Source organism: Myotis myotis, unplaced genomic scaffold (assembly GCF_014108235.1).
Source record: "Myotis myotis isolate mMyoMyo1 unplaced genomic scaffold, mMyoMyo1.p scaffold_m19_p_11, whole genome shotgun sequence".
NCBI classification, from domain to species: Eukaryota; Metazoa; Chordata; class Mammalia; order Chiroptera; family Vespertilionidae; genus Myotis; species Myotis myotis.
Genome location: NW_023416315.1, coordinates 75,648,002 through 75,661,689, shown reverse-complemented (window position 1 = coordinate 75,661,689; position 13,688 = coordinate 75,648,002). Strand labels below are relative to the sequence as shown.

Genomic DNA, 13,688 nt, shown 5'->3' with positions numbered 1-13,688 from the left:
GCATTTCAGTGGACTGAAACATGCCACCCAGCTTATTCTTATTTGTGACAAGTCATTTAGATTGTGTTTGTTTGGTGTTTTTTATAATCACTAACCTTTGATCTGATATTTGGGAGACAGGTTAGACTTTGTGTATCTATATGGAACAAAGGTTATACTAGTACCCTATTGAAGGGGATGGCCGGGGCTAGTTGTGGAAAGGGTGATTAGTATTGCTCAAAACCTATAGGAAAGGTGCGTCCAGTCCCCTTAAAAACTATCCTTTTGTGCTTGATTCTCCTACTGCCCTGAATTTCCTGCTTCTCTTATTTGGCTCTTAACTTTTCAGCATGGATAGTCATTTTGGTTACATTTTGGTAATTCATATGCCAGACTCTTAAAGTGAGATTTAACTCTGTTTTCCACAGTGGCTGCAACATTTACATCCCCACCAGCAGTGCACAAGGGTTCCCCTTCTCCAGTGCTTGTTATTTTTGTCTTGTCTATAACAGCCATTCTGACAGGTGTGTGGTGCTCTCCTATTGTGGTGTTTCTGATTTGCATTTCTTTGATTATTAATGATGTTGAACATGTTTTCATGCACCTGTTATCCATCTGTATGTTTTCTTTTAGTGTGTGTCTACATTTTTCAACTTTATTTTTATTGTTGATATTATTACAGATGTCCTCATTTCCCACCCTCCGTTTTGCCCCCCTCCACCTAGCCCCCACCCCCTCTCCCCTCTGACCATCACCACCACACTGTTATGCATGTATGTTCTTTGGCTAATCTCTTTACCTTCTTTAATCCAGTCCTCCCTATCTCCCTCCCCTCTGACAGTTGTCAATCTGTCTATCTTCTTTGGAAAAATGTCTACTTAGCTCTTAGGCTCATTTTTTTTATTGAATTTTTTGAGTTTTGTTTTGTTTGTTGTTGAAATGCATGAATTCTTTGTAAATTTGGATATTAACCCCTTATCAGCTCTATGATTTCTAATATTTTCTTTCATTCAGTATGTTGCCTTTTCATTCTGTTGATGGTTTCCTTTGCTATGCAGAAATCTTTTTAGTTTGATGTAGCATCAATTGTTTATTTTTGTTTTTCTTTCTTTTGCTTTTGATGTCAGATTAAAATAACCATCACCCAGACCTATGTTGGGGAGATTGCCCTCTATGGTTTTTTTTCCTATAAGTTTTATACTTTCAGGTATTACATTCAAATCTTTAAACTGGTTTGAATTAACTTGTGAGTATGGTGTAATATAGCAGTCCAATTTCAGTCTTCTGCACGTGGCAATTCAGTTTTCCCAACATCACTGAAGAGACTGTTCTTTTCCCACTATGTACCCTTGGCATCATTGTCATAAAGTAATTGACCACACATTGTGGGTTTATTTCTGGGCTCTCTATTTGTTCCTTTTTTATGTCTCAGATGAGATTGTTTTGGAGTGAACTATGTATGTGACTGTTTTTTTGCCAGTGCCATATTCTTTAGATTACTGTAACTTTGCAATTTAGTTTGAAATTATAGAGCACAATGCTTCTAGCTTTGTTCTTCGTTCTCAAGATTGCTTTGTTATTCAGGGTCTTTTGTGGTTCCACACAAATTTAGGGTTTCTCACTTGATTTCTGTGAAAAATACCATTATAATTTTGATAGGGATTGCATTGAAGAAGTATATTGCTTTGGGTTGTATGGACATTTGAACAATATTAGTTTTTTCCAATCCATGAGTATAAAAATATATTTTCATTTATTTGTGTCACCTTCATTTCTTTCATTAATGTAATGTAGTTTTTAATATACAGGTCTATTACCTCTTTGGTTAAATTTCTTACTAGGTATTTTATTTTATTTTTGATGCAATTATAAATGGGATTGTTTTAAAACTTGCGTCTCTTATAGTTCATTATTAATGTAAAGAAATGCAATGGATTTTTGAGTACTGACTTTATATTCTGAAACTTTACTTACTTTTTTTATTAGTTCTAACAGTATTGGATGAAGTCTTTAGGGTCTTCTATATATCACATCAAGTCATCTGCAAATAGTGGCAGTTTTACTTCTTCATTTTCAATTTGGATGTCTTCTATTTATTTTTCTTCCCCAATTGTTCTGGCTAGGATTAACGTCTTTGGATGAGAAAAATATAGGAGGCCTGATTATCAAATATGAAGACCATAGAAAAGTAGGAGGTATGGTTAATATAACCTTTATTCAAATAGATCTCAATGGGATAATAGACCAAAACAAAGTGACATTTAAGAGGGATTCATCCATTCTTTCTTCTATAAGGTGTTTAGGTGTTCACTTATTAAGCACCTTTTATATGTAAAGCACTTGGCTTGTTGTGAAAGAAGCAAAGATGAGTAAGTCATGTCTCTGTTTCAGAAGTGCAGAAGAGAAGACATTTTAACAAATAATTGCAATTAAGTATAGGCCCTGTTATGCTATAAACATGTACAAGTTGTTATGAAAGTTAAGAGTTGTGAATAAACAATGGACTGAGTGGGAACTATTAGGGATAGGTTTTTGGATGATTTACAAAATAACAGACATGCTAAGTTTGTACTATTAGGAGGAAAATGTATCAGTGGCATATTGTGAGTGCCTTAAAATATAAATGCATTAATATATTGATGTTTAAACAAATTAAATATGCATTGTTATTTCTGGTCCTGAGCTCACCTTTCAGAAGGATGTGATTAGAAATGAAAGAAGGCAAAAATGGGATGTAGATCCAACAGGTGATGGCAAGTTAATTCTCTTCAGTATTAATAAGGAAAACGCATAACAACTGAGTAAATCATGGCTATCCAATTTTTCCCATACATTGTTTTTAAAGTTTTAGTCTTACTTGATATTTGTTAACTTGGTGTTTATTGTTGACACTATTATGGATGCCCCCATTCTCCACTTTTGCCCTCACTCACACAGCCCCTGTACATACTTCCCTCTGGATGTCACTACACTGCTGTGTGTGCCTATGGGTTATGCATACATGTTCTTTGCCTAATCCCTTCACATTCTTTCCATCAGTCCCCCTTACCACCTCCCCTCTGACAGCTGTCAGTCTATTCCAGGTGTACATGCCTCTGTTTCTATTTTGTTCATCAGTTTATTTTATTAGATTCTACCTATAAGTGAGATCATGTAGTATTTATCTTTCTCAGACTGGCTTATTTCACTTAGCATAATCTCCAGGCCCATCTATGCTATTGCAAAAGATAAAATTTCCTTCATTTTTATAGCCATGTAATATTCCATTATGTAAATGTACCACAGCTTTTTATCCACTCATCTGCTGATGGGAACTTGGGCTGAGTCCAGATTTTGGCTATTGTAAATAATACTGCTGTGAACATAGGGGTGCATGTATACTTCTGAACTAGTGTTTCAGGATTCTTAGGATATATTTCCAAAATTGGGATCGCTGGGGCAAAATTTAATTTTTTGAGGAAAATCCGTACTGTTTTCCACAGTGGCCTCACCATTCTGCATACCCACCAATGGTGCACTAAGTTCCCTTTTCTCTACATCCTAGCCAGCACTTGCTGTTTGTTGATTTGTTAATGGTAGGCATTTTGACAGGTGTGAAGTGATATCTCTTTGTGGTTTTAATTTGCCATCCTTATGATGGCTAGTGAGGTTAAGCATTTTTTTTATTTTTTTTAAATATACTTTATTGATTTTTTACAGAGAGGAAGGGAGAGGGATAGAGAGTTAGATACTTTGATGAGAGAGAAACATTGATTCAGCTGCCTCCTGCACACTCCCTACTGGGGATGTGCCCGCAGCCAAGGTACATGCCCTTGACCGGAATTGAACCTGGACCCTTCGGTCTGCAGGCCGACGCTCTATCCACTGAGCCAAACCGGTTAGGTCTAAGCATTTTTTTTATATGTCTACTGGCCATCTGTATGTCCCTTTTGGAAGTATCTGTTCAGGTCCTTTCCTCGTTTTTTTATTGGTTTGTTCTCTTCCTCACGTTGAGTTGTATAAGTTCTTTATATATTTTGGAAATTAACCCCTTAGCAGATGTATCATTGGCAAATATGTTCTCCCATGAAGTGAATTCCTTTTTATTTTTTTGATGGGTTCCTTTGTTGTGCAAAAGCTTTTCAATTTGATGCAGTCCCATTTATTTATTTTACCTTTTGTCCCCATTGCCTAGGACAGTGGTCGGCAAACTCATTAGTCAACAGAGCCAACTATCAACAGTACAACGATTGAAATTTCTTTTGAGAGCCAAATTTTTTAAACTTAAACTATATAGGTAGGTGCATTGTTATGAACTTAATTAGGGTACTCCTAAGGCTTAGGAAGAGCCACACTCAAGGGGCCAAAGAGCCGCATGTGGCTCGCGAGCCGCAGTTTTCCAACCACGGCTCTAGGAGACATATTGGCAAAAATATTGCCATGAAAGATGTGTGAAATTTTACTACCTCTGTTTTCTTCTAGGATTTTTAAGGTTTTGCAACTTACATTTAAGTCTTACATCCATTTGTAGCTTATTCTTGTGTATGGTATCAGTTCGTAGTCTAGTTTCATTTATTTTGCAATGTACCTGTCAAATTTTCCCAACAACATTCATTGAAAAGACTGCCTTTACTCCATTGTATGCTCTTGACTACTTTGTCAAATATTTATTGATTATATAAGTGGGTTGATATCTGGGCTCTTTGTTTGGTTTCATTGATCTATATGCTTGTTCTTAGGCCAGGAGCAGGCGGTTTTGATTACAGTGGCTTTGTAGTATAGTTTGATATGAGGTTTTGTGAAACTTTCCACTTTGTTCTTCTTTCTCAAGATATCTGAGGATATTCAGGGGACTTTTAGTACCATACAGATTTTTAAAATATTTGTTCTAAACCTGTGAAATGTAGTTTTGATTGCTAAGTATTAGATTCATTATTTCATTCTATAAGGGATACTCATATGTCATCAATAATTTTCACTTAAAGTATTTTGTTAGAAGTTTTTAACTCAAGTCTTTTCTTTTAAGAGGAATTTTGATTTAAAGTTAACTTTTAACCAACAGAATTATGCACAGTTGCATTAGCCATAGTACTTAATATATTTTTGAAGCTTGTTTTCCCCTTCAATTTCATAGCAGTTTCATTGTAAAGATGGCTGTGTTGAATTTCATGAAATTTTTTCTCATAACAAATTTGAGAAAATTTTACTTGAGAAAACAAAAATTACATTTCTCTTATGGATATATTGACAATTTTAGTTACTGTTTCTATCCTGGCAAGGTGTACCTTTATTATAATCACTGACCAGTTACCGCACGTGGAAACCCATGTTGCTGATGGAGTAGAGGTGATGGGTTTCTTCCTAGGGCAGGCCAGCAAGTATCTCTCTGTTATGTGGCAGACCTTTCACCTTAGCCAGCTGGCCGGCAAATGTGCACAGCTGGTGACAAGGAGAACTTGGTGAGACTGTGTAGATGGATTGGTGCAAATTTATCACCATAGCTAGGAAAATAACCCCAAGCAATTGCCTCTCTAATGTACAACACATGGTTGTTTATATTCAATTGAATTGTAGCTATATAGTTTGTCATTACTCTTACTTACAGAAAATCTCACTTTTCTATAAAACTTTCCTGCTTTAGAATTTATTGGATTAAAATTTTGTAACTATATTTTACAAATATTTTACTTTTTCATATAATCTAATTCCCTTACAAGTATAATTTCATTGCTTCTTAGGACATTTTGGATTTGCAACAGTTTTATTTAGTTTTTAAGACCATGGACAAAAATTGCATGAGCACTGATTATTTTGATGAAAATAAATCAGTCTGTGGAAAATATTAAACGAAGCACATAATCTTTGGCTAGTGCCATTCAGACATCCTTCCTCTGCATTTATTAGTATGATTTGGGTAAAATAGTAAATTTAGTATTGTCTTGTTATTTGGAAGTCTGTGTGCCCGCACCAGCACAGATTAAATTAAGCCACTCACTACTTTCAAAAAGAACACTTAATGTTGAGAAAGCTTTCAAACTTAGTTTATTTTGCATATACTTAACATATGCTAATTACTCCCAACTAATCATGCTGTATCATGTAATTAATAAGAACATAGCTAGGATTCACCTTTAATTTTTTTTTTTTTAATCTGCAGGCTCTTATACAAAACAGAATTATGTGTATTTAAAATTGCAACCTAAAAAAACCTAATCTAACTTTTAAAAGCAGTATATATTGTAGTTGGTCATCTTAGACATTTCATGAGACAACCTTAGCATAATTGTGTGAATTCCATTTTTTAAAGAGTAGAGTTAATTTTATAGAGCAAAAATTTATTATTTTAGCTTAATTAATCCGCATATATTAGTATAATAACCAGTAGATTATGGAATGTACACTGTAAATTCCTGTTAGACTCAAAACAGCTCTTTTAAACCTATTCAGAGTTCTCATTCTAATACAAAGTGTAAAATATAAATGTTAAAACTGAGTACCGCTACTGATAACCAGGAAGTGGGAGAGCCAAGGCATATATAATTATCTGGCTTTACAGAAAGTAAAGCTCTGCGGTTTTCATTGTATAATTTTTTACATTGAAATGACTTCGTTGTTTAAAGAAGATTAATCTTTTTAGATCTCTAAAAGGCCATTTTCATACAACTAGGGTCTGACAATAGCCCTTCATAGAGATTTTGTTTTTTCAATCTAATTTTTACAATAAGCTAGAGCATAGTACGATTGATAGCAACCATCATGCAGATTTATTTTTTAATGTACTTTCAAAGTTTCCTATAGAAAGTACTTAGTACTTCCCATACCTGATTTTAAAAAAATACCACAAGTTCTACATTTACATTCTGTGGTTATTTGATGTGCCATGAGAGAGAGAGAGAGAGAGAGAGAGAGAGAGGTTTAATTCTTCAGGATTGTTTTGTTGTTGCTGTTTTGTTGTTGTTTGTGGTGGTGGTGATGTGGAAAATGAGGAATGTTTCCCACAATTCCTTTTTTTATGAGTTTCAGGGATTTCCCAATCATCAATATGAATTTTGTCAGAGCACAGACACATTGACAATACAATATTTTAAAAATCTAATTACTTTCACCTGTTTAAATAAGGGAACTCCATGCTGGAAAATGTGTGCGAGCTCTCATAGAAGTAGTTGAACTCCTGCTCAAGGCAGATTTTCCGGGCATCTATTTTCCTTCCTTGAGGTGTTTATGTCCTTTTAGAATCTGTATGGATGTGGTCTATAGCCACAGATTTGTGACTAAATGACTGTGATAGGGGCTACTAAACAACAATAAGGCTTGGTAATAGCTGTTCCAGGTTTATTTCAAAAGGTTTTTGTCTAATCTCATTAGAATACCTATGGATACGAATGTTATTTCTCAGTTGTGTGCTATAAACAGAGTAAATGATAGCTAATCATGAATGTACTAAAAAGGCACTTTTTTTCATTGTTTTTATTTTACAATGCATCATTAGTTCACCTAAACCTGAAAATATGAATTTCTTTTTATTTTTCTGTTTGTTTTTTTTGTTTTACTTTTCTTTTAACTAAAAAGCATGCATATAGATGAATAGATATAGATATAAATATGGATATAGTTAGATTTAAAGAGAAGATGAATTCCACTGGTTTAATCAAATCAAAACAAAGAGAATAATTCCCTAATAATCTTGCAACACATCTGAATCAGCCTGTTATTTGGGAAGGTGAATGGAATGTGTAAGATAGAATTCCTCAGCATCAATAGTTACACATTTCAGCTGACAGAGTTTTAAGCTGTCACATACTTAACTTTCTTTTCCTGGCAACAATTATTTCATCATTAAATGAAGATAATGGTAATTTTGTTTTGTCTTAGATGCCATTTATAAGATATGTTATACATATTATTACCTCTCATTCTTATTAGATTATTTTTAGTAAAATTAGATTTTAGTTGATTCCGGGGAATTATACTACTGCCTTTAAAGCATTATTAGCATTTTGTTAAGATTGGTTATTAAGGAATTCAAATGACCAGGTCTGTTATTAAAATAGGCCAACAAATTCCACTTGCCTATTTTGATTTTTCTCTCTCTTTCAATATGTACAGAATGCACTTTGTACACAGGCTAAATTACAATATATGTGCATGCTTGTGTGTGTGTCTTCCGTATCAGATCTAAACAAACAGTTTTAGGTGATAGGATTACAAGTGTAATTCAGAAGTTTTAAACTCATATGCTTTTGAAAGCCAAGCAAATCACACAAATGAATAAAATATGCTATTGCCAACAAATTAGGAAGCGATGAAAACAGGCAGATTACAGGCCCATTCTAAAAGGTATTGAACTTTAATTGTTTTTAAATATCGTATGTGTTGTCAATATCAAGGCAAGCCCTTCAGAGGACTCAATTTGCTCTTCAGCGCACCTGTGTGAGACTTCTAAAAATCCTCGCTTTGAAAAGGGGACACATGTAATACTTTCAACAATTAAGATTTATGAAACAATAAGAACATTGATTTAACAAATAAACACATAATATACTCAGACAGAGATTCTCTGTGGTGGCTCCTCCAATCTGATGCCTTTGCTTCCTGGAACATATCAGCATGGGTCAGTATAGTATTAGCAGGTTACTGAATATTCCAAGCTTATCAATAGAGCTGTTCACTAGAAAACATATAGATTCTTAAAATTAGTGCTTTAGAACACATGCAGTTACATCTCCGCATCATCATAGGTCTTGACATTGTTGAAATCTGCCTGTCTACTATTCTCTGATCTTCAATGATGCACTAACAATACATGGCAATTCCATCACGCTACATCCCACATTTCCCTTCAAAAACTGTGGAACACCTGAAAAGAAGTATATCTCTAAGAAGGATGACTAAACACACACTATAATACAATTTCCATTTATATAAATACACACATTATGTATGTAAAATTTTATAGTGATCTAGTGAAAATTAAATTCCTGTGGTGTGGCGGTGTACATTGCAAAATATCTGCGTTTTTCTTTTTTTAAATTAAGCATCACACTGAAATTAGTAAAATAGACACATTGTTTGGGCCTAAGGGCAAATACTATTTCAGTTTTTATAACTGTTAATAAAACAGCTGTCTGATTTTGAAATTTAAAGGGCGTGCTAATTATTTTCTTTAATTTTTAATTATAATTTTAATTGCAATGATACACTCACTAGTCTGAAGTGACTTATGAAACCTAATCTATTTGAAGTATAAGTTTCTCTTTCTTCTATTTTGCTCGATCTCTCTGCCTTCCCCAACCCAGTCCCCAAGCCCCCCAACTCTGACATCTGTCAGCCTGTTCTCTATCTACGTCTGTATTTTGTTTGTTAGTTCATTCTGTTCATTAGATTCCACATATGAATGAAATCATATGGTATTTGTCTTTCTCTGACTGGCTTATTTTACTTAGCATAATACTCTCCAGATCCATCTATGCTGTCGAAAAGGTTAAGATTCCCTTCCTTTGTACAGCTGAATAGTATTCCATTGTGTATCACAGATTTTATCCACTCATCTACTGATGAACACTTGGGCCGCTTCCCAGTTTGGCCTATTGTAAATAACGCTGCAATGAACACAGGGTTGCATATATTCTTTTAAAGCACTGTTTCGGGATCTTAAGATAAATTCCCAGAAATGGGATCTCTGGGTCATAAGGCAGTTCCATTTTTAAATTTTTGAGGAAAATCCATACTGGTTTCCATAGTGGCGGCACCAGTTTGCATTCCCACCATCAGTGCATGAGGGTTCCCTTTTCTCCACATCCTTGCCCACTTTTGCTGTTTGTTGATTTATTGATCACAGCCATTCTGGCAGGTGTGAGGTGATATCTCAAGGTGGTTTTAATTTGCATTTTTCTGATGAGCATCTTTTCATAATGTCTCTTGGTAATCTGTATGTACTGTTTGGAGAAGTGTCTATTCAGGTCCTTTGCTCATTTTTTTTTAATTGAATTGTTGGATTTTTGGTGTTAAATTGTATAAGTTCTTTACAAATTTTGGATATTAACCCTTTATCAGATATATCGGTGAATATATTATCCCATTCAGTGTGTTTTCTTTTCATTGTGTTGATGGTTTCCTTTGCTGTGCAAATACTTTTTAGCTTGATGTAGTCTCTTTTTTCTTCTTTTGATTCCCTTGCCTGAGGTGAAATATCGGAAAAAAAATTGCTATGAGAAATGTCTGAGATTTTACTGCCTATGTTTTCTCCTAGGATTTATATGGTTTCAAGTTTAACATTTAAATCTTTAACCCATTTTGAATTTATTCTTGTGTATGGTGTATGAAGGTGGTCTAGTTTCATTTTTTTGCATGTATCTGTCCACTTATTGAATAGACTATCTTTGTCCATTATATGTGTTGCCTCCGTTGTCAAATATTAATTTATTATAAAGGCATGGGTTTATTTCTGGGCTCTCTATTCTGTTCCATTTATCTATATGCCTGTTTTTATGCTACTACCTTGTTGTTTTGAATACAATGGCCGTGTAGTATAATTTGGTATAAGGTAGCCTGATTTCTCCAACTTTGTGTTTCTTTCTGAAGATTGCTATTGCTATTTGAGGTCTTTTTTGGTTCCACGTAAAATTTTGGAATATTTCCCGGCCGCTGTGGCTCAATGGTTGAGCCTCGACCTGTGAACCAGGAAGTCACAGTTCGATTCCAGGTCGGGGCACATGCCCAGGTTGTGGGCTGGATCCCCAGTATGGGGTGTTCAGGAGGCAGCCAATCAATGATTCTCTCTCATCATTGGTCTTTTTATCTTTCTAACCCTCTCCCTTACTCTCTGAAATAAATAAAATTATATTTAAAAATATTTGGAATATTTTGTTCTAGGTCTGTGAAGCACCATATCAGTTTCTTGATAGGAATTGCATTGAATCTATAGATTGCTTTGGGTAGTATGGACATTTTAATGGTGCTAAGTCTTCCTACCCATGAACACAGTATATGCTTCCAGTTATTTGTATCTTTTTCAATATCTTATAATTTTTTTAATATTGTTCGTTTTCATTTTTGATTAAATTTATTCCTAGGCATTTTATTTGTCTGAGGCAACTATGAATGGGATTGTTTTCTTAGTTTCCCTCTCTAATAACTCATTATCTATATATATAAAAAGCTAATATGCTAAGTGTCTGACAGGTTGCTATGACATGCACTGACCACCAGGGGGCAGATGCTCAACACGGGAGCTGCCGAGCTGCAGTGACTTGGCAGTAGCGGTTCTTGGGTGATGCATCCCAAAACCAGAGAGGAGTGAGCTCGATTCCCCATGGGGCCACACAGTTCCACCTTCGGCCATGGGTTATGTTGTTGCTGGGCATTGTCTGCCCCAGATCTAGTTTATTGCACACTTGCGTTTGTGTTCCATATCCTGTATGACAGCAACTTTGCAGAATACCCTCTCGCACTCCAGGACCCCTCGGGGGATGTTGAAGAGCCGGTTTCAGCCCGATCCCCACAGGCCAGGCCAAGGGACCCCACCTGCCAGAGGGACCCCACTCACTCCACATATGCCCTTCAAGCTATGGCACCACCCCAGGTGCTGCCGGCCAGGGAGGGACTTTGGGAGGTTGGCTCTAGGGCATGTCTGGCCTGTCTTGTTCAGTCCCTCCCTGCTGGCCACCTTTTAATTCATTTCCTTTCAATGTGCCAAATCCATGCACCTGCTCACTAGTTGATGTATAAAAATGTCACCCATTTCTGAATAACAATTTTGTATCTAACTATTTTGCTGAATTTATATATTATATCTAGTAGTTTGCTGGTGGAGTCTTCAGGTTGTTTTTTTTTTTTTCTCTTTATTTTTCAAACTGAAGTTCTATTTAAAATGTAAAAGAAATAGTTTTTGAATATGCTGATGAATAAAGCAAAAGAATATAGTGTCCTCTTCCTACTAGTCAGCCAGCATACCCAAGTACAGGGCAATATACAATACATACTGCTGGTAGAATTTCACTGTAGCTAGATTATTTGTGCCTAGATTATGTAGAGACTTGAGGCTCAGTGCAGGAAATTCATGCATGGATGGGGTCCCTACGCCTGGTCAGCAATCAGGGCCCATCAGGTTCCCTGCCTCCCTATCTACCCCCCTCCTTCCCTCGCTGCCCACGCACTGCCACCCACCCCCAGTTCCCCATCCCAGCCCAAGGCCTGGCCCAGATCTGGTGATCAGGACCTGTCAGCCGGGGGGAGGGACTGGGAGGTTGACTGGCAGGCCCCATCGGTGATTGGGGCCTACGGGCTGGGGGCAGCTCCTCCATTGAGGGTCTGCCCCCTGGTGGTCAGTGTGAGTCATAGCGACCAGTCGTTACACTTGTTCCATCGTAAAGGTCACTCAGGCTTTTCTATAGATTCTCAGTGTGAGGTCTCAGTTCTAGGTTTACACCTTTACTGAGCCATAGCCAAACCCCTGGGGCCCACAGTTCTTTGCACAGCATCCTTTACAATAAATCTCACCTTCTTTCTCAGTCAGAGTTATTGATTCAAGACTCTTTCCACACTTGGCACACTGGAAACGGTTTTTGTGCCAGGGATTTCCTGCCCCAATTATGTTCCTAGCAGCATGCATGGAATCCCCACATCTGGAACTCTTCTCAGCACCTCTGTATTTTTGAGTCAATTCAGATGTGTTTGGATTTGTTGTAGGCCTGGGAGTTTAAACACTCTCTGGCTTGATGCCCAGCCTCTGGCCCTGGTCCATGTGGTGCATGCCAACCCCTGGCTGTAACCATAGTCTTTTGGCCCATACTTCTTTCCATAGCAGGATATGCATCTTGAATTTCTTCATCATGAATTTCCACTGTTGTGCTATTTAATTTTTTCCTACAAACTATGCACAGAAAGCAGCTTCTCCCATCACATTTCACCTCTTCCACATCAGTCAGGGCCGCCCCAGACCCCACACGTGTTTCCACTGCCCCAGACAGGCATTGGGTCAGAGGCAGGACCAAGCATCACAGGCAGGGCTAATGAAGTGGAGTTGGAGGGAAAGGTGGGAACTCTGGGATCATCTGCGAATAATGACAGTTTTACTTCCTCCTTCCCAATTTTGATGCCTTTTATTTCTTCTTCTTGTCTGATTGCTGTGGCTAGGACTTCCAGTCCTATGTTGAATAAGAGCAGTGAAGGTGGACATCCCTGTCTTGTGCCTGATCTTAAGAGAATTGTTTTTAGTTTTTGCCCATTGAGTATGATGTTGGCTGTGGGTTTGTCATATATGGCCTTCATTACATTGAGATATGTTCCCTTTATTCCCACTTTACTGAGAGATCTTTACCATAAATGGGTGCTGGATTTTACCAAATACCTTTTCTGCATTTATTGATATGAGCATGTGGTTTTTATCTTTCATTTCATTTATGTGATGTATCACATTTATTGATTTGTGTATATTGTTTCAACCTTGCATCCCCAGAATAAATCCCACTTGGTCATGGTGTATGATCTTTTAATACATTGCTAGATCTGGTTTGCTAATATTTTATTGAGGATTTTAGTATCTATGATCATCAGGGATATTGGCCTATAATTTAGTTTCTTTGTAGTATCTTTATTTGTTTTGAGGATTAGAATAATGCTGGCCTAGTAAAATGAGATTGGAAGTATTCCCTTCTCTTGAATTTTTTAGCTATAGTTTACAAATAGGTGCTATTTCTTCTTTCAATGTATGGTAAAATTCACCTGTGTAT

General features: G+C 36.5%; 1 protein-coding gene and 1 pseudogene across 1 annotated transcript in view; one reads left to right on the top strand and one right to left on the bottom strand.

Moving 5' to 3' along the window:
• The window catches only part of FOXP2 (forkhead box P2), a 691,137-nt gene that overhangs the window by 337,780 nt on the left and 339,669 nt on the right, over nucleotides 1-13,688 (top strand). The window lies entirely within an intron of this gene.
• LOC118665809 lies at nucleotides 12,380-12,930 on the bottom strand (annotated as a pseudogene).